This window comes from Meriones unguiculatus (genome assembly GCF_030254825.1).
Source record: "Meriones unguiculatus strain TT.TT164.6M chromosome Y unlocalized genomic scaffold, Bangor_MerUng_6.1 ChrY_unordered_Scaffold_23, whole genome shotgun sequence".
NCBI classification, from domain to species: Eukaryota; Metazoa; Chordata; class Mammalia; order Rodentia; family Muridae; genus Meriones; species Meriones unguiculatus.
The window spans coordinates 13,375,907-13,401,572 of NW_026843709.1; the positions used below are offsets into that span (position 1 = coordinate 13,375,907).

A 25,666-nucleotide genomic window follows, 5' to 3' on the forward strand; every position below is an offset into this window, starting at 1 on the left:
GAACTTTGATAGAATCTTCCATAATTTTGTATTTTACATTCCTTCAAAGATAGTATTATGTGGGCATCTACAAATACAATCTGTCCTACTTTCTTTATTTTTTTCCAATGCAGTTTATTCAGGAACCTTGAACAATCCTCGGACCCTGGGGAAAGCCAGCCCACAGCTTAAATAGCCTCTGGGTAGCCAACCCAGGCATGCCACGTGGGCAATGCAGATAGGTCCACATATATGGAAGCAGGCCAGATCCTCAGCCTTAGCCAAATGTGGAATTGTTCGTGACAGAGAGCACTCACCATCGGGAAGGTGGAAGGCGGAAACCAGCTCCATCTTTAAGGCACAGCATTCTGCAGCTCTCCACAGTTCCCCCTTTTTTATTTTAGACGCATCAGGCAAGAGTAGAGGTCTGATCTCTGATATTAGAAATAAATTGGGACTTTGTACTGATGTTCATTTAGGTGTCATCCACCCAAAGAGCATCAGACCCGTCTGATACCTTTTTCTCAGAGGCGGGACCTGGGGTATCAACCCGCATGCAATCAGACATGCTCTTCTCTGGGTCCAAAGCGGCTGACCCTGAGTGCAGTGCTTAGCCTCACATCCTGAGCGTAACATTTTAGCTTTTTATGGTATCCAACCATGCTTGGGGTGAATGTCCTGCTTCAATGGCTGTAAAGGCCTGAATTATCATGGCTGCATCACACTGTTGTGAGACTCTAATCTTGCATATATGCCACAGGCAAGCCAAGGAGACCAACACCAGAAGGCCTGCTAATGCTCCCATGCCCGCACATTCCTTCAGATGATTAATGGCTGCAGCAATCCATGGTGATAATCCTGTGGCTAGTCCTGCGTCCACTCTGGTAGAATTTACTGTGATAATGGCCACTCTCAGCTGCTCCATCATAGTATCGAATTCTCCAGTCCAATTACCTAAAATATAGCTAGACAGTTGTTTAGACAGATTTGCAGCACAGGAAAAATTCTCATGTTTTATGCTAGTGACACAAAGTCCAGCATACTTTCATTGATAGCCAGGTTGAGCAATTTGCCATAGGGTATCAATTTGCTCCTGAACGAGGTCAATCCTCTGATTGAACACCATCAATCCTCCTTTTAGTTGAGCATTAATTCCTTTTTGTACATCTAAGGCATGAGCTACATTGGCTAAAAAATTATTCAGGGTCTGAGCAGTCTGCACAGTAGGACTCATGGCTAATGCCACAGTGATAACTCCAACAGCCGCCAATGAGATGGCAGTAACAATGGCGGGTGTAGTTCCAAGATCCCTTTTCTGTCTGAAGAGAGTCATAGCGTGAGGGGCATCAATGTGTACAGGCACCCAGCAAGGCATGCGAGTAACCAGGGAATACCTACATTCACTAGCATTCCAGAATTGGGTAAAAAAGCAAATATCATCACCAAAATTACTTGGTTCTATGTGGCTAATAATGAATAAAAATGGGGGATATAAACAAACAGGTGTGGGCTTATAGGAAATATTGTGAGAAGCCTTAACCCCCTCCTTGGAACATCTTGCATCAGTTCTAGAACTAGCAGTGGTGGTGTCCAAGGTCTGAGTAGGTTCAGGAGACCATTGCCCCCAGGGGCGAGATGTGCTCCATGTAAATTGACTAACTCCATGTTTTCCTCCACCTTTGAAATTCATTTAAGGTTCTTAAATTATTTATTTCCTTTATTTTTTAAATTTTTCCTCAATTACACTTCATTATTTCTGCATCCCCCTATAAGACCCTCCCTCCTCCCCTCCCAATTCTACCCTCCCTCCTCCCTCTGCATGTATGACACTCCCCAAGTCCCCTGACAGGGGAGGTTCTCCTCTCCTTTCTGATCTTATTTCATCAGTTCAAGTCAAAAGTGGCTGCATTGTCCTCTACTTTGGCCTGGTAAGGCTGCTCCCCGCCAGGGGGAAGTGATCAAAGAGCAGCCCAATCAGATTATGTCAGAGGCAGTCCCTCTTCACAATACTATGTAACCCAATTGGACTCTGAACTGCCATGGGCTACATCTGTGCAGGGGTTCTGGGTTATCTCCAAGAATAGACCTTGGTTGGAGTATGAGTCTCTGGAAAGTTCCCTGTGTTTAAATTTTCTTGTTCTGTTGCTCTCCTTGTGGAGACCCTGTAATCTCCAGCTCTTACCATTTCCCAGTTCTTACATAAAATTCCATTCACTCTGCCCAACAGTTGCCCATCAGGCTCAGCATCTGCTTTGAGAGTCTGTAGGGCAGAGGTTTTCAGAGACCCTCTGTGGTAGGTTCCTAGGTTGTTTCCTGATTTCTTCTTCTGATGTCCATCCTCTTTGCCTTTCTGGATGGAGATTGGACATTTTAGTTAAAGTCCGCTCTCTTGCTTAGTTTCTTTAGATGCACAGGTTTTAGTGTGTTTGTCCTATGTTGTATGTCTATATGAGTGAGTATATACCATGTGTGTCTTTTTGCTTCTGGGACAACTCAGTCAGGATAATCCTTTCCAGATCCCACCATTTACCTGCAAATTTCATGATTTCCTTATTTTTCATTGCTGAGTAATTTTCCATTGTGAAGATGTACCACAATTTCTGCATCCATTCTTCAGTTCAGGGGCACCTGGCTTGTTTACAGCTTCTGGCTATTACAAATAAAGCTGCTACAAACATGGTTGAGCAAATGTCCTTTTTGTGTACTTGAGCCACTTTTGGATATATGCCTAAAGGTGGTATGGCTGGATCATGGGGAAGCACTATTCCTAGTTGTCTGAGAAACAGCCAGATTGATTTCCAGAGTGTTTGTACAAGTTTACATTCCCACCAGCAGTGGGGAAGGGTGGAGATGGGTTCCCCTTTCTCCACAACCTCTCCAGCATGTGTTGTCACTTGAGTTTTTGATCTTGGCCATTCTCATGGGTGTAAGGGGAAATCTCAGGGTTGTTTTGATTTGCATTTCCCTAATGGCTAGTGAGGTTGAACATTTCTTTAAGTGCTTCTCTTCCATTCGGTATTCCTCTACAGAGAATTCTCTGTTTAGCTCTGTTCCCCATTTTTTAAGTGGATTACTTGGTTTGCTGCTTTTCAGCTTCTTTAGTTCTATATATATACTGGATATGAGTCCTCTGTCAGATAAAGGGTTGGTGAACATTCTTTCCCAATCTGAAGGCAGTTGCTTTGTTTTGATGACAGTGTCCTTTGCTTTACAGAAGCTTTTCAGTTTCATGAGGTCCCATTTATTGATTGTTGGTCTTAGAATCTGTGCTGTTGGTGTTCTGTTCAGGAAGTTTTCTCCTGTACCAATGAGTTCTAGGGTATTTCCCACTTTTTTTTCAAGCCGATTTAATGTTTCTGGTTTTATGTTGAGGTCTTTGATCCACTTGGACTTCAGTTTTGTGCAGGGTGATAAGTATGGATCTATTTTCATTTTTCTACTTGTAGACATCCAGTTGGACCAGCACCATTTGTTGAAGATGCCATCTTTTTTCCATTGAATGGTTTTGGTGTCTTTGTCAAATATCAGGTGTCCATAAGTGTGTGGGTTTATTTCTGTGTCCTCTGTTCAGTTCAATTGATCCACCATTCTGTTTCTATGCCAGTACCATGCAGTTTCTAAAACTGTTGCTCTATACTACAACTTAAGATCAGGGATGGAGATACCTCCAGAATATCTTTTATTGTAGCGGATTGTTTTAGCAATTCTGGGTTTCTTGTTATTCCATATGAAGTTGAGAATTTTTCTTTCCAGGTCTGTAAAGAATTGTGTTAGTAATTTGATGGGCATTGCATTGAATCTGTATATTTCTTTTGGTAAGATGGCCATTTTTACTATGTTAATTTTGCCCAGCCATGAGCATGGGAGATCTTTCCATCTTCCCATATCTTCTTCTAATTCTTTCTTCAGAGATTTGAAATTTTCTTCATACACATCTTTGACTTCCTTGGTTAGGGTTACTCCGAGGTACCTTATGTCATTTGTGGCTATTGTGAAGGGTGTTGTTTCCCTAATTTCTTTCTCAGCCCTTTTGTGTTTTGTATACAGGAGGGCTACTGATTTTTTTTTAGTTAATTTTGTATCCGGCTCATTGCTGAAGGTGTTCATCAGCTGTAGGAGTTCCCTGGTAGAGTTTTTCGGGGTCACTCACATATACTATCATATCATCTGCAAATAGTGATAATTTGACTTCTTCCTTTCCAATTTATATCTCCTTGATCTCCTTCAACTGTCTTATTGTACTAGCAAGGACTTCCAGAACTATGGTGAAGAGATATGGAGAGTTTGGGCAGCCTTGCCTTGTCCCTGATTTCAGTGGGATTGCTTTAAGTTTCTCTCCCTTCATTTTGACGTTGGCTATAGGTTCACTGTATATCACCTTTACTATGTTTAGATATGTGCCTTGTATCCCTGATCTCTCCAATACTTTAAATATGAATGGATGTTGGATTTTGTCAAATGCTTTTTCAGCATCTAGAGAGATTATCCATATGTTTTTTTTTTTCTTTCAGTTTGTTAATATGATGGATCACATTGATGGATTTCTGTATATTGATCCACCCCTGCATACCTGGGATGAAGCCTACTTGGTCATAGTGGATGATATCTTTGATGTGTTCTTGTATTCGCTTTGCAAGAATTTTGTTGAGTATTTTTGCATCAATGTTCATAAGGGAGATTGGCCTGAAATTCTTTCTTTGTTGGGTCTTTGTGAGGTTTAGGTACCAAGGTGATTGTGGCTTCATAGAATGAGTTTGGTAATGTTCCTTCTGTTTCGATTTTGTGGAATAGTTTGAAGAGAATTGGAGTTAGCTCTTTTTTGAATGTTTGGTAGAATTCTGCCCTGAAAACATCAGGTCCTGGGCTTTTTTTGGATGGGAGACCTTCGATCTGGTTCTATTTCCTTGGGAGATATAGGACTATTTAATTGATTTACCTGGTCCTGATTTAGCTTTGGTAAGTGTAATCGATCAAGAAAATTGTCCATTTCATTTAAATTTTCAAATTTCGTTGCATATAGACTTTTGAAGTAAGTCCTAATGATTGCTTGGATTTCCTCAGTGTCTGTAGTTCTGTCCCCCTTTTCATTTCTGATTTTGTTGATTTGAATGGTGTCTCCCTGCCTTTTAGTTAGCTTGGCTAAGGGTTTCTCTATCTTGTTGATTTTCTCAAAGAACCAGCTCTTGATTTCATTGATTGTTTGAATTGTTTTATTTGTTTCTAATTAATTGATTTCATCCCTGAGTTTGATTATTTCCAGCCGTCTGTTCCTTCTTGGTGTGTCTGCTTCTTCTTTTTCTAGGGTTTTAAGTGAGCCATTAAGTTGCTTGAATGCGCTGTCTCAAATTTTTTCTTGAAGGCACTTAGTGCTATGAACTTTCCTCTTAGCAATGCTTTCATTGTGTCCCACAAGTTTGGGTATGTTGTGTCTTCATTTTCATTGAGTCTTAGAAAGACTTTAATTTCTTTCTTTATTTCTTCCCTGACCCAGCTGTCATTTAGTAACAAGTTGTTCAGTTTCCATGTATGTGTAGGCTTTTTGCTATTTTTGTTGTTACTGAGGTCCAGCTTTATTCCATGCTGATCCGACAGGATACAAGGGATTATTTCAATCTTCCTTTATTTGTTGAGGCTTGCTTTGTGACCAACTATGTGGTCTATTTTGGAGCAGGTTCCATGAGGTGCTGAGAAGAAGGTAAATTCTTTTGTGTTTGGGTGTAAAGTTCTGTAAATGTCTGTTAGGTCCATTTGATTCATGACCTCTGTTAGAGATATTGTTTCTTTGTTTAATTTCTGTTTAGTTGACCTGTCCTTTGTTGAGAGTGGGGTGTTGAAGTCTCCCACTATTAGTGTGTGGGGATCTATGCGTGGTTTAAGTTTTATCAATGTTTCTTTCACAAATGTGGTTGCCCTCTTATTTGGGGCATAGATGTTCAGGATTGTGATGTCTTCTTGGTGGAATTTTCCCTTGATGAGTATGAAGTGTCCTTCCCCATCTCTTTTGATTAATTTTGGTTGAAAGACTATTTTATCGGATATTAGAATGGCTACTCCTGCTTGCTTCTTGCGTCCATTTGCTTGGAAAGCTGTCTTCCATCCCTTTACCCTCAGGCAATGTCTCTCTTTGTGACTTAGGTATGTTTCTTGTATACAACAGATTGCTGGGTTTTGTTTACACATCCATTCTCTTAGTCTGTGTCTTTTTATTGGAGAATTAAGTCCATTGACATTGAGAGAGAGTAATGACCAGTAGCTGTTGAATTTGATGTTGGCTGTGGTCATACGGTTGTGTGCTTGGTTGCTTTTTGTTTTACTGTAGTGGGGTTATTTATTTTCTGTGTTTTCTTGAATGTAGCTAGCTTTTTTGGGTTGTATTTTCCCTTCCATTGTCTTCTGTAATGCTGGATTTGTTTGTAGGTATTGTTGAAATTTGTTTTAGTCATTGAATATCTTGTTTTCTCCATGTATGAGGACTGAGTTTTGCAGGGTATAGTAGCCTGGGTTGACATCTGTGTTTTCTTAAGGTCTGAAATGATATCAGTCCAGGCCCTTCTGGCTTTCATAGTCTCTGTTGAAAAGTCAGGTGTGATTCTAATGGGTTTGCCATTTTATGTTACTTGGCCTTTTTCTCTTGCAGCTTTTAGTATTTTTTCTTTGTTCTGTATACTTACGGTTTTGATGATTATGTGGCAGGAGGATTTTCTTTTCTGGTCTAATTTATTGGGCGTTCTATAGGCCTCTTGTATTCTTATTGGTCTCTCCTTTAAATTGGGGAAATTTTCTTCAATGATTTTGTTGAAAACATTTTCTGGGCCTTGTTGCAGGGAATTCTCTTTTTCCTCTATTCCTACTATCCTTAGGTTTTGTCTTTTTATGTTGTCTTGAATTTCTTGGATGGTCTGTGTCAGGAATTTTTTAGATTTAAGATTTTCTTTGACAGATATATCTATTTCTTCCATTGTATCTTCCACTCCTGAGATTCTTTCTTCCATTTCTTGTAGCCTATTTGTTTTGCTATCCTCTGTAGTTCCTGCTTTCTTCCCTAAGTTCTTTCTCTCCACAATTTCTTCCATTTTTTTTTAATTTTTCCAAATTTATCTTCAGGTCTTGACCTATTTTGTTGGTTTCCTTCCCCTGTCTGACTGTATTTTCATGTTTTTCTGTCAATTACTTCAGCTGTTTGTTTGAACAATCCACTGTTTCTTTTATTTCATTCAGTGTTTTAAGCATTTCCTCTCTAAAGGCCATAGACTGTTTGGCTGCAGCTTCCCATAATTCTTCATGGATTTCCATAATCTCCTTGTCTTTTATTTCCTCCATTTCTTTACAGATAGCCATGAACTGTTTGTTTTTATCTTCCTCTCATTCTTTTCATATTTTATTTGTTTCCTCTGTTATCTTCTTCATGAGCATAGATGTTAGGTCATCTCCTTGAATTTCATTTATGCTGGGGTGTCTAGGGCTATTTGCCCCTAGATAACTGGGTGCTGGAGATGCCATATTGCTCTGGCTTTTGTTGGTTGAACTTTTATGCTGTCCTCTACCCATTGGGCTATCTTAGTTGTTTGACTTTAGTTTCTGGTTGTTCCTGGACTCTTGTAGTAGAGAGAATCCCTTTGGCAGGAAGATGGTTTTTCCTCAAGGAAGCCTTTCCAGCTTATTGGGTATAGTCACTGGATGTCCGGTGTTTTTCAGGAGTTGCTACAGCTCACCTCAGATATAGAGACCTGGATAGTAACTGTGGTCCTGATTAGTCGAGAGGACTCTCCTCTCACTGGGAGAAGTCCTGGAGACAGCTGCCCTCCTTCTGGGCTTCTTGCTGTAAATTTAGTGATCAACTGCTGTAACCTGTGTGTCCCATGGTTTGGTAGGTTTTGTTAGGGGATAACTAGTTGCTCCTTGGAGCAGTATCTGGGGGGTTGATCTCAGGGTTCCCCGTCTTTTGTAGGTCTGAGGTTGGGGCTCTGTGCCCCAGAACCCAAGAGGTAATCTCTGGCAGGTGAGTACTGCTCTGGTGTGTTGGGGCACACAGTTCTGCCTGTAAGGTGTATTTGGTACAATGCAGGCCTTTGGACTGGTGGAGCATGCACCCGCCTGCTAGTCTGCGGGAGCTGATTTTCCAATCACTCTGTGCTCCCTGTTTGGGCCCAGATCTGTGATGGTTGGGCATACTCACCTGTCTGCCATCTGCAGGCTGCTAGCCTGTCCCTAGTTGACCCCAGCAGCACGGTTTCTTCCTTCTCTGTGGGGTCCTCTCTGGACAGGGGTTCCCAGTCCCTGTTGTAGTGGGGGCACAGCTTGTCTATACCGCTGAGCTGAGCGCACAGCTCTCTGCATGGCAGGAGCTCAGTTGTGTTGGCAGTGGGTACCCGCCATCCTAGAGACCTTCTGGGGAAAGACTGGGTGACCTGTGATCAGTCTGGCAACTTTGTTTCCCAGTGGGGTCCCCCCACGACTGGGACTCCCATCCTCAGGCACCCTTGTGCTCAAGGATCAGCCTGGGAAAGTTATTGGGACATGGATGCTTGAGGCTCCAGTACGGAGACACAAAGCCTGCATTACCCAGGATTTCTTCCAGGTTCTGGCTGGGTAGCCGTGAGTGGACCTGACCGATTCCCACACCCTGGGAGCCTCCCCTCACCTGGGAAACACGATAGATGTAGTTTCAGGGCCCAGAGTTCAGTGTCCTGGTCTCTGCACGGCGAGTGCTGTCCTGCTTCTCAAATGTGGTGCTTTCCCAGCGCCACCATCTTGGCTCCCTGATCATATTTTTTTTTCCTTCATTTTGTTTATATGGTGGATCACATTGATGGATTTCTGTAGATTGAACTACCCCTGCATGCCTGGGATGAAGCCTATTTGGTCATAGTGGATGATATCTTCGATGTGCTCTTATTTTCAGTTTGCAAGTATTTTGTTTGCATCAATGTTCATGAGAGAAATTAGCCTGAAATTCTCTTTCTTTGTTGGGTCTTTGCGAGGTTTAAGTAACAATGTGACTGTGGCTTCATAGAATGAGTTTGGTCGTGTTTCTTCTGTTTCTATTTTGTGGAATAGTATGAAGTGTATTGGTGTTAGCTCTTCTTTGATGGTTTGGTAGAATTCAGCACTGAAACCATCTGGCCCTGGGCTTTTTCTGCATGGTAGAATTTTGATGTCAGCTTCTATTTCCTTAGGGGATATAAAACTATTTAATTGTTTCACCTGGTCTTGATTCACCTTTGGCATGTAGAATCAATCAAGAAATTGTCCATTTCATTTAGATTTTCAAATTTTGCGGCATATAGTCTTTGGAAGTAAGACCTAATTATTGTTTGGATTTCTTCAGTGTCTGTGGTTATGTCCCCCTTTTCATTTCTGATTTTGTTGATTTGGGTAGTTTTTCTCTGCCTTTTACTTAATTTGGCTAAGGGTTTGACTATCTTGTTGATTTTCTCAAAGAACCAGCTCTTGGTTTCATTTATTCTTTGAATAGTTTTATTAGTTTTTAATTTATTGATTTCAACCCTGAGTTTGATTATTTCCAGCCATCTACTCTTCTTTGGTGTTTCTGATTTTCCCCCCCTAGGGCTTTTAAGTGAGTCATTAAGTTGCTTGCATGAGATGTTTCGAATTTCTTTTTGAAGGCCCTTAGTGCTATGAACTTTCCTCTTAGCACTGCTTTCACTGTGTCCCATAAGTTAGGGTATGTTGTGCCATCATTTTCATTGAATTCTAGGAAGTCTTTAATTTCTTTCTTTATTTCTTCTCTGACCCAGCTGTCTTTTAGTAGCAAGTTGTTCAGTTTCAGTGTGTGTAGGCCTTTTACTATTTTTTTTTATCATTGAGGTCCAGTTTCAGTCCAGATCAGATAGGATACAAGGCATTATCCCAATCTTCTTGTATCTGTTGAGGCTTGCTTTGTGACTAATTATATGGTCTATTTTGAAGAAGGTTTCATGAGGTGCTGAGAAGAAAATAAATTATTTTGAGTTTGGGTGAAAAGTTCTGTAGATGTCTGTGAGGTCCATTTGCTTCATGATCTCTGTCGGAGTTATTGTTTCTTTGTTTAATTTCTGTTTTGTTGACCTGTCCTTCCCTTTGTTGAGAGTGGGCTGTTGAAGTCTCCCAGTATTAATGTGTTTGGTTCTATGTGTGGTTTAAGTTTTATTAAAATTTCTTTTACAAATGTGGATGCCCTTGCATTTGGGGCATATATGTTCAGGATTATGATATCTTCCTGTTGGATTTTTCTCCTGATGAGTACAAAGTTTCCTTCGCTATGTCTTTTGATTAATTTTTGTTGAAAATCTACTTTATTAGATATTAGAATCACTACTGGTGCTTGTTTCTTGGGTCCATTTGCTTGGAAAATCGTCTTCCATCCCTTTGCCCTCAGGTAATGTCTATCTTTGTGATTTAGCTGTGTTTCTTGTATGCAACACATTGTTGGGTCTTATTTACGCATGCAGTTTCTTAGTCTGTGTCTTTTTACTGAAGAATGATTTCATTGATTTTGAGGGAGGTTGATTAATGACCAGTGCCTCTTAGATTCTTTCATATTGATGTTGGCCATGTTAGTGTGTTTGTGTGTTTGTGTACTTTTAGTTTTGCTGTAGTGAGGTTATTTACTTTCTGTGATTTTTTTGAAAGTAGTTAGTTTTCTTGGGTTGTATTTTTCCTTCTAGTATCTTCTATAACATTGGATTTGAGTGTAGGTATTGTTTTTGTATCTTCTTTTCTCTGTTTATGAGGACTTAGAGTTTTGCTGGGTACAGTATCCTAGCCTGACATGTGTGTTTTCTTAGGGTCTGCATGATATCTGTCCAGGCTCTTCTGGCTTTCATAGTTTCTGTTGAGAAGTCAGGTGTGATTCTGATAGGTTTGCCATTATATGTTACTTGGCTTTTTCCCTTGCAACTTTTAGCATTTTTTTTTTTCTTTTCTCTGTATACTTAATGCTTTGATTATTATGTGATGGGAGGATTTTCTTTTCTGGTCTAATTTATTAGGTAGGCCTCTTGTATTCTTATAATCCTCCCCTTGAAGTTGGGGAAAATTTTTTTCAATGATTTTGTTAAAAATATTTTCTGGGCCTGGGAGGAGGGAATCTTCTTTTTCCTCTATTCCTATTGTTCTTAGGTTTTGTCTTTTTATGTTGTCTTGGATTTCTTGGATGGTTTGTGTCAGGAATTTTTTAGATTTATTATTTGCTTTGCTGGATACATCGATTTCTTCCATAGTATCTTCCATACCTGAGATTTTTTTCTTTCATCTTTTGTAGTCTGTTGGTTATGCTTACCTCTGTAGTTCCTGTTTTCTTTCCTAGGTTCTCCCTCTCCATGATTTCCTTTATTTGTGTTTTCTTTAATTCTTCCAAATCTATCTTCAGGTCTTGAAACATTTTGTTGATTTCCTTCACCTGTCTGTCTGTATTTTCCTGTTTTTCCTGCAATTTCTTCAGCTGTTTGAACATTCCTGTTTCTTTTATTTCATTCAGTGATTTAACTGTTTCCTCTCTGAATGCCACATATTGGTTAGTTCCATCTTCCTACCCTAATTCTTTATGTGTTTTATTTACTTCCTCCATTAATTTCTTTATAAGCATAGATGGAAGAACATCTTCTTGAATTTTACTTATGTTAGGGTGTTCAGGGATACTTGCTCCTGAATAACTGGTTTCTGAGAATGCCATATTGCTTTGCCTTCTCTTGGTTGTGCTTTTTCACTGGCCTCTCCCCATCTCTCTGTCTCAGATGTTGTCTGATAATTTTTTATGTCTGTTGGGCCCTGGGGCAGGGAGAATCCACTTGGTGGGGTTCTGAAGTTCTCCTCTGCTTTTTGGGTATGGTCAACTGAATAGTGGTTCTTCTCAGGAATTGTCACAGTTTCCTTCATGTTATGGACCTGTATGGTAACTCTCCTTTCATCAGGAGAATCCTGGTGTTGGCTACCCTGCTGCTGGGGTTCTTGCTCTGAATTTATGGAGCAGCAGCTGTTGCTATTAAGGTGTAATTGTTGGGTGCAGCCCTCTTGAAGAACCAGGGATTCCCATAGTCTTGTCAGTTTAGCTAGGGATAACTGATTGATCTTTGGCACAGTATCTGAGGACTGCTGTAATGCTCTCTGGTTTTTGTACATCTGAGGATGCAGCTGTGTGCCCCTGTGCCCTAGTGGTACTCCACAAAGGCAGGTGAGCATGCTTCTCACTCATGCAATAGAAGGCTAGAGCCTAGAGTCTGCTTGAATCCAGAAAGTCTTTTGGTGCTGGGTGTCCTGAACATTGGACCTGATGATACCCCCGCTGTGGGGTTTCCTCCTGACAGGACACCCAGTCTTTGCTTTGAGGACAGCCTTTCTGTCTGTGATGGCAAGTAGAACCTGCAGGCGCAGACTTATGTGGCTCTGCCTTTCTGCCTTTTTGGCGATTGGGTGCCTAGGCATCTGCCAAAACTGGGTAACTATTCCCGAGACCTTTTTGGGGTGGTGGTATCAGTCGTGTGCTCTGAGATCAGACCAACCATTCTCCTCCCTGTGGGTTTACACCCAACAGAGAAACTTGGTCTCTTGTGCCATGGGGCCCACGGTTCTATCTGGGAAAGCAAATCAGGTGTGCAGGCAGGACTCTGTGCTGGCGTCTGGTCCCTGGCTCTGGCTCTGGGCTGGCTTCTGGGTGCCTGCAGAACCTGAGTCTTTTCCATGGGATGACTAGGTGACCTAAGGTCGGTCCCAATCTTTTTCTGCACTGTGGGATTATCTCTTGACTGGAAATTCCAGTCTCTGATGTTGTGGTACCCACAGTTCAGTCTGGGACAGTGATCAGAACTCACTGACATGTGGCTCTGGGCTGGTGACCAAGCACCTTGTGGAACCAGGATCTCTTCCTCAGTTTAGCTGGGTGAGTGAAAGCTGATTGAATCCCCCATCATGGGGTATCCTCTCACCTGGGAAACATAATCACTTGTGTTTTATGGCCTCGAGTTCTGACTGCTGGTCACTGTTCCGATCCTGCTGTTTTGCTGGTCTGAATGAGAGTCGTCCCAGCACCTCCATCTTCCCCCTACACTTTGTTTTTGTTTCTGTTGCTCTCTGTCTATTTCTGGATGTTTCTTTCTTGCTCTTTCTCTCTCTGTCTCTTTCAGTCTACCTCTCTCTTCTTGCCACCTGTGGTTCAGTATGAAAAGCTCTCAGTTTTGGTGAAGGACTGCAACAAGATGAGGACTTGCTGACATGACATCATGGATTTTCTTAGTTACAATATAAGCCATGTCCCAACTAAATGCTTTTTTTTCCAAAGATTTTCCTTGGTCAGTGAGCATTTTCACAGAAAATATTTAAGTGAATGAGGACATATCCATGCATTTAACAAACAGTAATGGAAACTGTGAAAATGTACAACTCACAAGTCAAGGACATGTGCCTTTATTAATGTTTACTTTAAGAAATGTGTGGTGCTCACTTCAGCAGCATGTATACTTAAACAGAAACAATACAGAGAATATTAGCATGATCCCTATGCAAGCGTGACACACAAATTCATGTAGCATTCAATATTTTTTTGAGAAATTAAGGAAAACACAAATAAAGGAAATTGTAGAAGGAATGAACTTGGGGAAGAAAATAGGAACTACAGATATAAGCATAAACAATAGACTATAAGAGATAGAAGAAGGAATCTTACCTGTGGAAGACAAAATGGATGAAATCATGTATCTGTCAAAGAAAACATTAAATCTAAAAAATTCCTGACACAGTCCATCGAAGTAATTCAAGACAACATGAAAAGACAAACCCTAAAAATAATAGGAATAGAGGAAAAGGATGATTCCCTCCTCCAAGGCCCAGAAAATATTTTCAACAAAATCATTGAAAAAAATTTCCCAACATAAAGGGGAGGAGTATAAGAATATAAGAGGTCTACAGAACACCCAATAAATTAGTCCAGAAAAGAAAATTTTCCCATCACATAATAATCCAAACAGTATGTATATAGAACAAAGAAAAATACTAAAAGTTGCAAGGAAAAATACCAATTAACATCTAATGGCAAACACATCAGAATCACACCTGAGTTCTCAACAGAAACTATGAAAGTCAGAAGGACCTGGATGGATGTGGATATCATGCATCCCTAAGAGAACACAGATGTCATCCTAGGCTACTGTACCCAGCAAAACTCTCAGTCCTCATAAACAGAGAAAATAAGATATTCAATTACAAAAACAAATTTCAACAATACCCACACACAAATCCAGTGTTACAGAAGACACTAGAAGGAAAAATACAACCCAAGAAAACAAGCTACTTTCAAGAAAACACAGGAAATAACTTCATTGCAGAAAAAAAAAGCAACCAAGCACACAAACTTACTACCACAGCCAATATCAAAATAAAAGCTCAAAGAGCCACTGGCCATTAGTTTCTCCCAACAGGAAATGACTCAATTCTCCAATAAAAAGACACAGACTTACACAATGGATGCAAAAACAAGACCCAGCAATCTGTTGTGATAAAATTAAAGCACAAATAGACCCCCAAAAATTAATAGTGGGAGATTTCAACACCCTACTCTCAAAAAAGGACAGGTCAACAAAATAGAAATGAAACAATGTCTCTAACAGAGGTCATGAATCAAATGGAATTAACAGATATTTACAGAACTTTACACCCAAACACACACAAAAAAAAATTACTTTCTTCTCAGCATCTCATGGAACCTTCTCCAAAATAGACACTAGAGTTGGTAACATGGGAAGCCTCAACAGATACAAGAAGATTGAAATACTCACTGTATTTTATCTGACCACCATGGAATAAAGCTGGAAATTAACAACAACAGAAACAGCAAAAAGCCTACACACACATAGAAAGTGAACAACTTGCTACTAAATGACAGCTGTGTCAGAAAGGAAATAAAAAAAATTAAAGTTTTCCTAGAATTCAATGAAAATGAATGCACAACATGCCTAAACTTATGGGACACAATGAAAGCAGTACTAAAAATAAAATTCAAAGCACTAAGTGCCTTCAAGAAGAAATTTGAGGCATCTCATGCATAGTGTCCTCCCTCTTGCTTAGTTTCTTTAGATGTACAGTTTTTATTAGGTGTGTACTATGTTATGACTGTCTAAGTGAGTACCCTGTGTGTCTTTCTGCTTTTGAAACAGCTCACTCAGGATGATCCTTTCTAGGTCCCACCATTTACCTACAAATTTCATGATTTCCTTATTTTTCATTGCTGAATAATTCTCCATTGTGTAGATATACCACAATTTCTGCATCCATTATTCATTTGAGGGGCATCTGGGCTGTTTCCAGCTTCTGGCTATGACAAATAAAGCTGCTACAAACATGATTGAGTAGATGTCTTTATTGTGTACTTGAGCCTCTGTTGGAAATATGCCTAAGAGTGGTATGGCTGGGTCTGGAGGAATCACTATTCTTAGTTGTCTGAGAAAGCACCAGATTGCTTTCCAGACTGGTTGTACAAGTTTACATTCCCATTTGGGTATAGTCCCTGGATGGCTGGTGTTTTTTCAGGAGTTTCTCACCTCAGAGATATAGACCTGAATGGTAACTGTGGTCTTTCTTAGTGGAGAGGGTTCTCTTCTCACCCAGGAAGTCCTGAGGGCAGCTGCCCTGTTTCTGGGTTTCTTGTTGTAAATTTAATGATCAGCTGCTGTGACCCAGTTGGACATCAGGCGCGCAGCAACTGTTTGGGCCTGTGTCTGGAGCACAGCTGAGTGATGGTGCCTCGGCCACACTGGTCTGCTAGACTTTTTCTAAGGAAGGATTGGGTGACTTAAGTCAGTACAGTTTCCTTCCTTCCCTGTGGATTCTCTGGAGACACAGAATGCCAGTGTCTTTTTTTTTTTTTTTTTTTTTTTTTGCCCTGGTGCACACTGCTCAGTGTTTGCCAGCTGGCTGGCCACAGAAACTGCCTGTGCCTGGAGCACAACTGAGTGATGGCTGCTCAGTCTCTGCCAGCTGTCTGGTGCGCAGAAACTGCCTGTGTCTGCCTTTGCGGCCTTTGGGAGCCTGGGTGCCTCCCTAAGCTGAGTAATTTTCCAGGGATCTTTTCAGGCTGGGGGTGTCGGCTGAGTGCTCTGAGATCAGACACTGGCCTGTGGCTCTGGGCTGGGGCTGGGGCTGGTGGCCGGCAGCCAAGCTTCTGGCAGAACCAGGATCTCTTCCGCGGTTTAGCTGGGTGAGTTAGAAGCTGATTGAATCCCCCACCGTGGGGTATCCTCTCCCCTGGGAAACACAATGACTGTGTTTTATGGCCGCGAGTTCTGATTACTGGTCACTGTGCTGATCCTGCTGCTGCTGCTCAGAATGAGAGTCCTCCCGGCGCTGCCATCTTGCCCCTCCCAGGGTATTGAGTTTTTAAGAACTGGAAAAAAGAAGCAAACTAGAAAATTCCTGGGAGTTGTTAGCTAAAACAGAATAAGATTGGTGTATAGAAAAGGAGAACTACAAAACGACTGCCTACAGATTGAGAAAGAATCTTCACCAACCCTCTATCTGATAAAGGACTGATATCCAGTATATATAAAGAACTAAAGAAGCTGAAAAGCAGCAAACCAAGTAATCCAGTTAAAAAATGGGAACAGAGCTAAACAGTGAATTCTCTGTCGAGAAATATCAAACGGCAGAGAAACACTTAAAGAAATGCACAATGTCATTAGCCATTAGGGAAATGCAAAACAAAAAGACCCTGAGATTTCACCTTACACCCATCAGAATGGTGTAAGTTTTTCAAGATGAAAAACTCAACTGATAACACAAGCTGAGAAGACATCCTTCAGGAAAAACCAGCTTTCTGCAAAGGGGATTCTCTCCACCACAGGATCCCCAGGAAACACCAGAAAATAACTCCAAACACCTAAGATAGTACAATGGGTAGAGGCCAGCGTAAAAGCTCAAGCAATAAAAGACAGAGCAATATGGCATCTCCAGAACCCAGTTACCCAGGGGCAAGTAGCCCTGGACACCCCACCATAACTGAAATCCAAGAAGATGACCTAACAAGTATGCTCATGAAGATGATAACAGAGGAAACAAATAAGATTCATAAAGACATAGAGGAAGATAAACTCAAACAGAATATTGCCATCCATAAAGAAAAAGAAGAAGCTGCAGCCAAACAGTTTATGGCATTTAGAAAGGAAATGCTTAAAGCACTGAATAAAATAAAAGAAACAGAGTTGAAGGAAGTAAAAGAAAAACAGGGAAGTACAATCAGACAGGTGAAGGAAGTAAACAAAACAACTCAAGACCTGAAGATAGAATTGGAAAAATTAAAGAAAACACAAATGGAAGAAATAATGGAAAGGAAGAATCTAGGGAAGAAAACAGGAACTACAGAGGTAACCATAACCAACAGACTACAAAAGATGGAAGAAAGAATCTCAGGTGTAGAAGATACAATGGAAGAAATCGATGTATCTGTCAAAGAAAATGTTAAATAAAAAAAATTCCTGACACAGAACGTCCAAGACTTTTCAACAGAGACTATGAAAGCCAGAAGGGCCTGGACGGATATCATGCAGACACTAAGAGAACACAGATGTCAGCCCAGGCTATTATACCCTGCAAAACTCTCAGTCCTCATAGATGGAGAAAACAAGATATTCAATGACAAAAACAAATTTCAACAATACCTACAAAGAAATCCAGCATTACAGAAGACACTAGAAGGGAAAATACAACCCAGGAAAACTAGCTACATTCAAGAAAACACAGGAAATAAATAACCTCACTTCAGTAAAAAAAAAAGCACCCAAGCACAGAACCTGATGACCACAGCCAACATCAAAATCAAGAGATCTAACAGCCACTGGTCATTAATCTCTCTCAACATCAATGGACTCATGTCTACAATAAAAAGACACAGATTAACAGAATGGATACGTAAACAAAACCCAGCAATCTGTTGCATACAAGAAACACACCTAAGACACAAAGATAGACATTACCTGAGGGTAAAGTGTTGGAAGATGACTTGCCAAGCAAATGGATGCAAGAAGCAAGCAGGAGTAGCCATTCAAATATCTGATAAAATAGACTTTCAATCAAAATTAAACAAAAGAGATGGGGAAGGACATTTCATACTCATCAAGAGAAAATTCCACCAGGAAGACATCACAATCCTGAACATCTATGCCCCAAATACAAGAGCACGCACATTTGTTAAAGAAACATTGATAAAATTTAAAGCACATATAGATCCCCACACATTAATAGTGGGAGACTTCAACACCCCACTCTCAACAAAGAACAGGTCAACAAAACAGAAATTAAACAAAGAAACAATGTCTCTGACAGAGGTCATGAATCAAATGGACCTAACAGACATTTACAGAACTTTACACCCAAACACAAAAGAATTTACCTTCTCAGCACCTCATGGAACCTTCTCCAAATTAGACCATATAATGGGTCACAAAGGAAGCCTCAACAGATACAAGAAGATTGAAATAATCCCTTGTATCCTGTGGGATCACCGTGGAATAAAGCTGGACCTCAACAATAACAGAAATAGCAAAAAGTATACACACAAATTGAAACTGAACAACTTGTTACTAAATGACCACTGGGTCAGGAAAGAAATAAAGAAAGAAATTAAAGTCTTTCTAGGACTCAATGAAAATGAAGACACAACATACCCAAACTTGTGGGACACAATGAAAGCAGTGCTAAGAGGAAAGTTTATAGTACTAAGTGCGTTCAAGAAGAAATTCGAGACAGCTCATTCAAGCACCTTAATGGCTCACTTAAAAACCCTAGAAAAAGAAGAAGCAGACACACCAAGAAGGAGTAGACGGCTGGAAATAATCAAACTCAGGGCTGAAATCAATCAATTGGAAACAAATAAAACAATTCAAAGAATCAATGAAACCAAGAGCTGGTTCTTTGAGAAAATCAACAAGATAGAGAAACCCTTAGCCAAGCTAACTAAAAGGCAGAGAGACACCACCCAAATCAGCAAAATCAGAAATGAAAAGGGGGATATAACTACAGACACTGAGGAAATCCAAACAATCATTAGGACTTACTTCAAAAGTCTATATGCCACCAAATTTGAAAATCTAAATGAAATGGACAATTTTCTTGATCAATTTGACTTACTAAAGCTGATGCAGGACCAGGTAAATCAACTAAATAGTCCTATATCCTCCAAAGAAATAGAAGAGGTCATCAAAAGCCTCCCATCCAAAAAAAGCGCAGGACCTGATGGCTTCAGAACAGAATTCTACCAGACCTTCAAAGAAGAGCTAACACCAATTCTCTTCAAACTATTCCACAAAATAGAAACAGAAGGAACATTACCAAACTCATTCTTTGAAGCCACAGTCACCTTAGAACCTACACCTCACAAAGAATCAACAAAGAAAGGGAATTTCAGGCCAATCTCCCTTATGAACATTGATGCAAAAATACTCAACAAAATACTTACAAACTGAATACAAGAACACATCAAGGATATTATCCTGCATGACCAAGTAGGCTTCATCCCAGGTATGCAGGGGTGGTTCAATATACGTAAATCCATCAATGTGATCCACCATATTAACAAATTGAAAGAAAAAGACCACATGAAAATCTCCCTAGATGCTGAAAAAGCCTTTGAAAAAATCCAACATCTATTCAAGTTTAAAGTATTGGAGAGATCAGGGATAAAAGGCACATATCTAAACATAGTAAAGGCGATATACAGGAAGCCTATAGCCAACATCAAACTGAAGTGAGAGAAACTTAAAGCAATCCCACTGAAATCAGGGACAAGACAAGGCTGCCCACTCTCTCCATATCTCTTCAACATAGTTCTGGAAGTCCTTGCTAGAGCAATAGAGTTGAAGGAGATCAAGCGGTTACAAATTGGAAAGGAAGAAGTCAAATTATCACTATTTGCAGATGATATGATAGTATACGTGAGTGACCCCAAAAACTCTACCAGGGAACACCTACAGGTGATAAACACCTTTAGTAAAGTGGCCGGATAAAAAATTAACTCAAAAAAAAAAAAAAAAACTGTAGCCCTCCTGTATACAAAAGACAAAAGGGCTGAGAAAGAAATTAGGGAAACAACACCCTTCACAATAGCCACAAATGATATAAGGTACCTTGGATTAACCCTAACTAAGGAAGTCAAAGACTTGTCTGAAAAAAATTTCAAATCTCTGAAGAAAAAATTAGAAGAAGATATGAGAAGATGGAAAGATCTCCCATGCTCATGGCTGGGCAAATTTAACATAGTAAAAATGGCCATCTTACCAAAAGAAATATACAGATTCAATGAAATGCCCATCAAATTACCAACACAATTCTTTACAGACATGGAAAGAAAAGTTCTCAACTTCATATGGAATAACAAGAAACCCAGAATCTCTAAAACAATCCTGTACAACAACAGATCATCTGGAGTTATCTCCATCCCTGATCTTAAGTTGTACTATAGAGCAACAGTTTTATAATCTTCATAATACTGGCATAGAAACAGATTCGTAGATCATTGGAACCGAACAGAGGACCGAGAAATAAACCCACCACACTTATGGACACCTGATCTTTGACAAAGACGTCATAACCACTAAATGGAAAAAATAAAGCATCTTCAACAAATGGTGCTGGTCCAAATGGATGTCTACATGTAGAAAAATGAAAATAGATCCATACTTATCACCCTGCACAAAACTGAAATCCAAGTGCATCAAAGACTTCAACATAAAACCAGACACATTAAATTGGCTTGAAAAAAAAAAAGTGGGAAATACCCTAGAACTCATTGGTACAAGAGAAAACTTCCTGAACAGAACACCAACAGCACAGGCTCTAAGAGCAACAATCAATAAATGGGACCTCATGAAACTGAAAAGCTTCTGCAAAGCAAAGGACACTGTCTTCAAAACAAAGTGACACCTACAGATTGGGACTGAATCTTCACTAACCCTTTATCTCACAGAGTACTCATATCCAGTCTATATAAAGAAGTAAAGAAGCTGAAAAGCAGCAAACCAAGTAATCCAGTTAAAAAATGGGGAACAGAGCTAAACAGAGAATTCTCTGTAGAGGAATACCGAATGGCACAGAAGCACATAAAGAAATGCTCAACCTCACTAGCCATTAGGGAAATGCATATCAAAACAACCCTGAGATTTCACCTTACACCCATGAGAATGGCCAAGATCAAAAACTCAAGTGACAACACATGCTGGAGAGGTTGTGGATAGAGGGGAACCCTTCTCCACTGCTGATGGGAATGTAAACTTATACAACCACTCTGGAAATCAATCTGGTGCTTTCTCAGACAACTAGGAATAGCGCTTACTAAAGTTCCAGCCATACCACTCCTGGGCATATATCCAATAGAGGCTCAAGTACACAAAAAGGACATTTGATCAGCCATGTTTGTAGCAGCTTTATTTGTAATAGCCAGAAGCTGGAAACAACCCAGATGCCCCTGAACTGAAGAATGGATGCAGAAATTGTGGTACATCTACACAATGGAATATTACTCAGCAATGAAAAACAAAGAAATCATGAAATTTGCAGCAAAATGGTGGGATCTGGAAAGGATCATCCTGACTGAGTTGTCCCAGGAGCTATAGACACACATGGTATGTACTCACTCATATTGACATATAACATAGGAAAAACCCATTAAAACTTGTGCATCTAAAGAAACTAAGCAAGAGAGAGGACCCTAACAAAAATGTCCAATCCCCATCTGGAAAGGCAAAGAGGATGGACATCAGAAGAAGAAGAAAACAGGAAACAACCTAGGAACCTACCAGAGAGGGCCTCTGAAATCTTCTGCCCTACAGACTCTCAAAGCAGAGGCTGAGCCTGATGGGCAACTGTTGGGCAGAGTGAATGGAATTTTATATAAGAACTGGGAAATGGTAAGAGCTGGAGAGTACAGAGTCTCCACAAGGAGAGCAACAGAACAAGAAGATTTGAACACAGGGAACTTCCCAGAGACTCATACTCCAACCAAGGTCTACTCTTGGAGATAACCCAGAACCCCTGCACAGATGTAGCCCAGGGAAGTTCAGAGTCCGATTAGGTCACATAGTAATGTGAAGAGGGACTGCCTCTGACATAATCTGTTGGCCTGCTCTTTGATCACCTCCCCCTGCGGGGGAGCAGCCTTACCAGGCCATAGTAGAGGACAATGCAGCCACTTTTGATGTGAACAGATGGACTAAGATCAGAAAGGAGAGGAGAACCCCCCCTATCAGTGGACTTGGGGAGTGGCATGCATGCAGAGGGAGGAGGGAGGGTAGGATTGGGAGGGGAGGTGGTAAGGGCTTATGGGGGGATGCAGAATGAATAAAGTGTAATTGATGAAAAATTAAAAGAAAAAAACAAAAACTCAATACCACAGGGAACCCTAGATGCTACCAGCCTATTATATCAGTAAGAATGTAAAGTTACAATTAGTCAGTACACCAGTAACTTCTCAGGTGAAAGTCACAACCTAGGAAATTTCATCTATGACCACATTAGGAAAACACCTTGTTTTGTGTACATTCCTCTTAATCCCACATCACTTTAAATCTTCCCTACAAAGGAAGCTGTCTAATTAAATGAACATTGAAGTTTCATTTCCTACCTGATATTGTCACGGAGGTAAACAGTCGTAAAGGTGTGGGATCTGGATATAGGGATGAGATGAAGGCTTATTTGGTTTCACAAGAAAAGGTCACATGTGTGCAGTGTCAGTGAGGAAAGTTTGTATACTCATGTCCATGGAAACATCAACATTCTCTCAGGTGCTGATTGGCTAAGAGGAAGAATAATGCAAAGAGACAGGTGAAAGCCAGTAAGAGTTTCAGGAGTCATTTCTTAATATGGCCAAATGGACATTGTGCTTGAGAGAAAGACTGACCAGTCCTACAAGCTGCTATCTGGGCAGCTGAAAGCACAACGGAGGCATCAAAGATCCTGTATACAAGACTTTAGTTCCAGAAAAGTGCCACATATTTCTTTCAAGTGGTCATTAATAAAGTTACTCGTCCTTGCCATGTGAGTTTCACATTATCTCAGAGTCCATTATTATTTGTTAAATGCAAATTGGGACCTTGCTTATATTTTCACAGAGACTATTTAATAAGTCAAGGCAGCAAGCAGTCACCTTGTTGTACTCCTTCCGCAGAACTTTGAGCTTTTTACACTGAACCACAACTGACAGGTAGACAGACGGAGACAAAGAAAGAGCTAGATAAACAGATTCAGAAATAGAGCGATGAAGATAGAAACAAAGATATAAAGTGACAGAGACTGAGAGACAGAGACTCCATTCTATCTAGTCACTTTCTTTGGCATATCAACCTCAGAGCAAACAATTCTATAATATAACTACAATAGGAATTATATTATTTAACAAGGCCATAACTCCTAACCCTTACCAGACATTTCTTTACTGGGGACTCACATGTAAATAGATGAACTTCAAGGGGACATTGCCTTTCAAATTATAGGAAGTGAAAGAAGATGGAGGAACTTCTAGGATAAAAGAACATAGTTATATTGATACTTTTCCATTCAATACAATGAGTAAAGTCCCAGCAACTTCCAAGGACAAAAGAATAGGACTGACAATCTCTTTTAGTGGAAAATGTGGAACATTTCCATAGTGGAGTATTATTCTGGTAAGAAAATGGCATCAAGATATTTTTCAGCTAAATGGATGGAACCAAAAGAAATCTTTGTGGGTGAAGTAACTAAAATACAGAAAGACAAACATGGTATGTACTCACTTATTAGGATGTCTCTTTATAGTGGGTGATAAAGTTCCCATAGGCCATGTATTGTGACCAAACCAGTTTTCACCACTGATTGGGTGGCAGTTATTTGAGTTGTTGGGTCAAGGCATCTTACAGAAATCTTCAAACAACCCAGGCGTTATTATTAATTTTTTTTTCTGTGCCCTCAACTGATAGATCAGTGGAATATTCTTGTTTACACAGAGATGCTTCCTTCTGCATCAAATGTGATTGCATGCAGAGACCCACAGTATGATATTATGTAGAGAGAGACGGTAAAGAACCCAGCTCTAAATGGGATTTTTCCTCCCCTCATAGCCCTGGTAATCCTGCATGTTAGGAGGCATGAAGAATGCCATAAGTAGTGGGAATTTAGGACACAAGGAGAACAATGACCTGAGAATCAGACTGCTGAGCAAAATGATGCAGCCACCCTTGAGGAGACCTGATAAGCTAAGGTCAGTTATAAGGGGGAGCAGGACCTCCCTTATCAGGAAAATTTTAGAAAGGATATAGGGGGAGAAGAATGAGGCTGGGTATACAGGAAGAAGAGAGAGGGAACAGAAGAGAAGATACCAAATGAAAAAATCATAATAAGTAAATACATAAGAAAAATAAACTATGATCAAGGTGATAAAGTATAGAACACTTCAGATCTGATGGCTTCTTCTTGGTGGGGGAGTGCCAGGGTGCAGCAAGGAAGGGTGCAGTTTTTGTTTAGGGACTTGGCACTGAGACTCTGATCATGTTGACCTGAGTATATGAACAACACATACTTGAATTGGTGTATTTTAAAGAAAAAAAAATAAATTTAGTGTGACAAAGGGGAAGGAATTTGAACCTGGGAGCAAAGGAAAAGGAATGTAATGTATATTTAATGAAATCCCCACATAATCAATAAAAGTAATATGTTGACAACTTTTACAATGACTCTTAACATGGAGAAAAGATTCCACTAAAGGAGGGCAGATTTTGACTTTGTTTTCCAGGAATTCATTTTGTAGCAGAGTATCCTAGCAATGAACTAGTGGTTACCCAGACCCCACAAGCTTAGGTGACACTTCTAAAGTATCAATCCTGGCACTAACACTACATGCAGAGTGTTTATCTGGAGAACCACAGCAGAAAAAAACAGATGCTCTTGTGGTCTAGATGTATAACACTGACCCACTTCTCTGAACTGAAGGCCCAGTTTTAACTGCAATCACCAAGACCAGAAGGATTCCTCACTGAACACTATGTACACCACAGCTATCTATCCAATCAGGTCAGCCAAGGCAATCCTGCTCATAGAGGTTTGCCAAGACTAGTGTGGAATAGCACCAGCACTCAAAGAGTTTACTGCCCCTCAATTCTCATTTAACACTCACCAATATTTTTTTTTTCTTCAAGCCAAACAGTCCCAGGAATTGTCTCATTTCCTTCTCTTTTTCCTGCTCATAAAGGCTCAATATACCCGAGAACCCTGGAACATGAGAACCTATTATATTAATAAGAATATGAAGGTATATTTAGTGAGTTCATAAGGAACTGCTCAATTCAAAGTCATAACCTAGGAAATTTCAGATCCAAGAGCACAGTAGAAGACACCTTGTCATTCAGTACATTCATGTTAACCCCACATCCCATTAAAGCTTCCCTACTTAGGAAACTATCCAATTAAATAAACATTAAAGTTTCATTTCCCACCTGACCTTGTCACAGAGATAAACAGAAAAGGTTGTGAGATCTGGACAAAAGATGAGATAAAGGCTTGTTGGGTTTCACAAAAAAAAAGTCATGTGTGTAAAGGATCAGAGATACTGGATATTGAGGAAAGTTTGTTTACTCATCTCCATGGAAACCTCAGGATTCTCTCAGGTGCTGTTTGGCTGAGAGATGGAATGATGTCATGCAACAGATGGAAGCCATTAAGAGTTTCAAAAGCCAGACATAAA

The 25,666-nt window shown here is 40.2% G+C and overlaps 1 non-coding gene across 1 annotated transcript; it reads left to right on the top strand.

The window, feature by feature from the left end:
* Positions 1-13,409: 13,409 nt before the first annotated feature.
* LOC132651631 (U6 spliceosomal RNA) lies at positions 13,410-13,516 on the top strand. Its single transcript, XR_009589217.1, has one exon. It is a non-coding gene; the product is annotated as a U6 spliceosomal RNA (small nuclear RNA).
* The last annotated feature ends 12,150 nt before the right edge of the window (positions 13,517-25,666 follow it).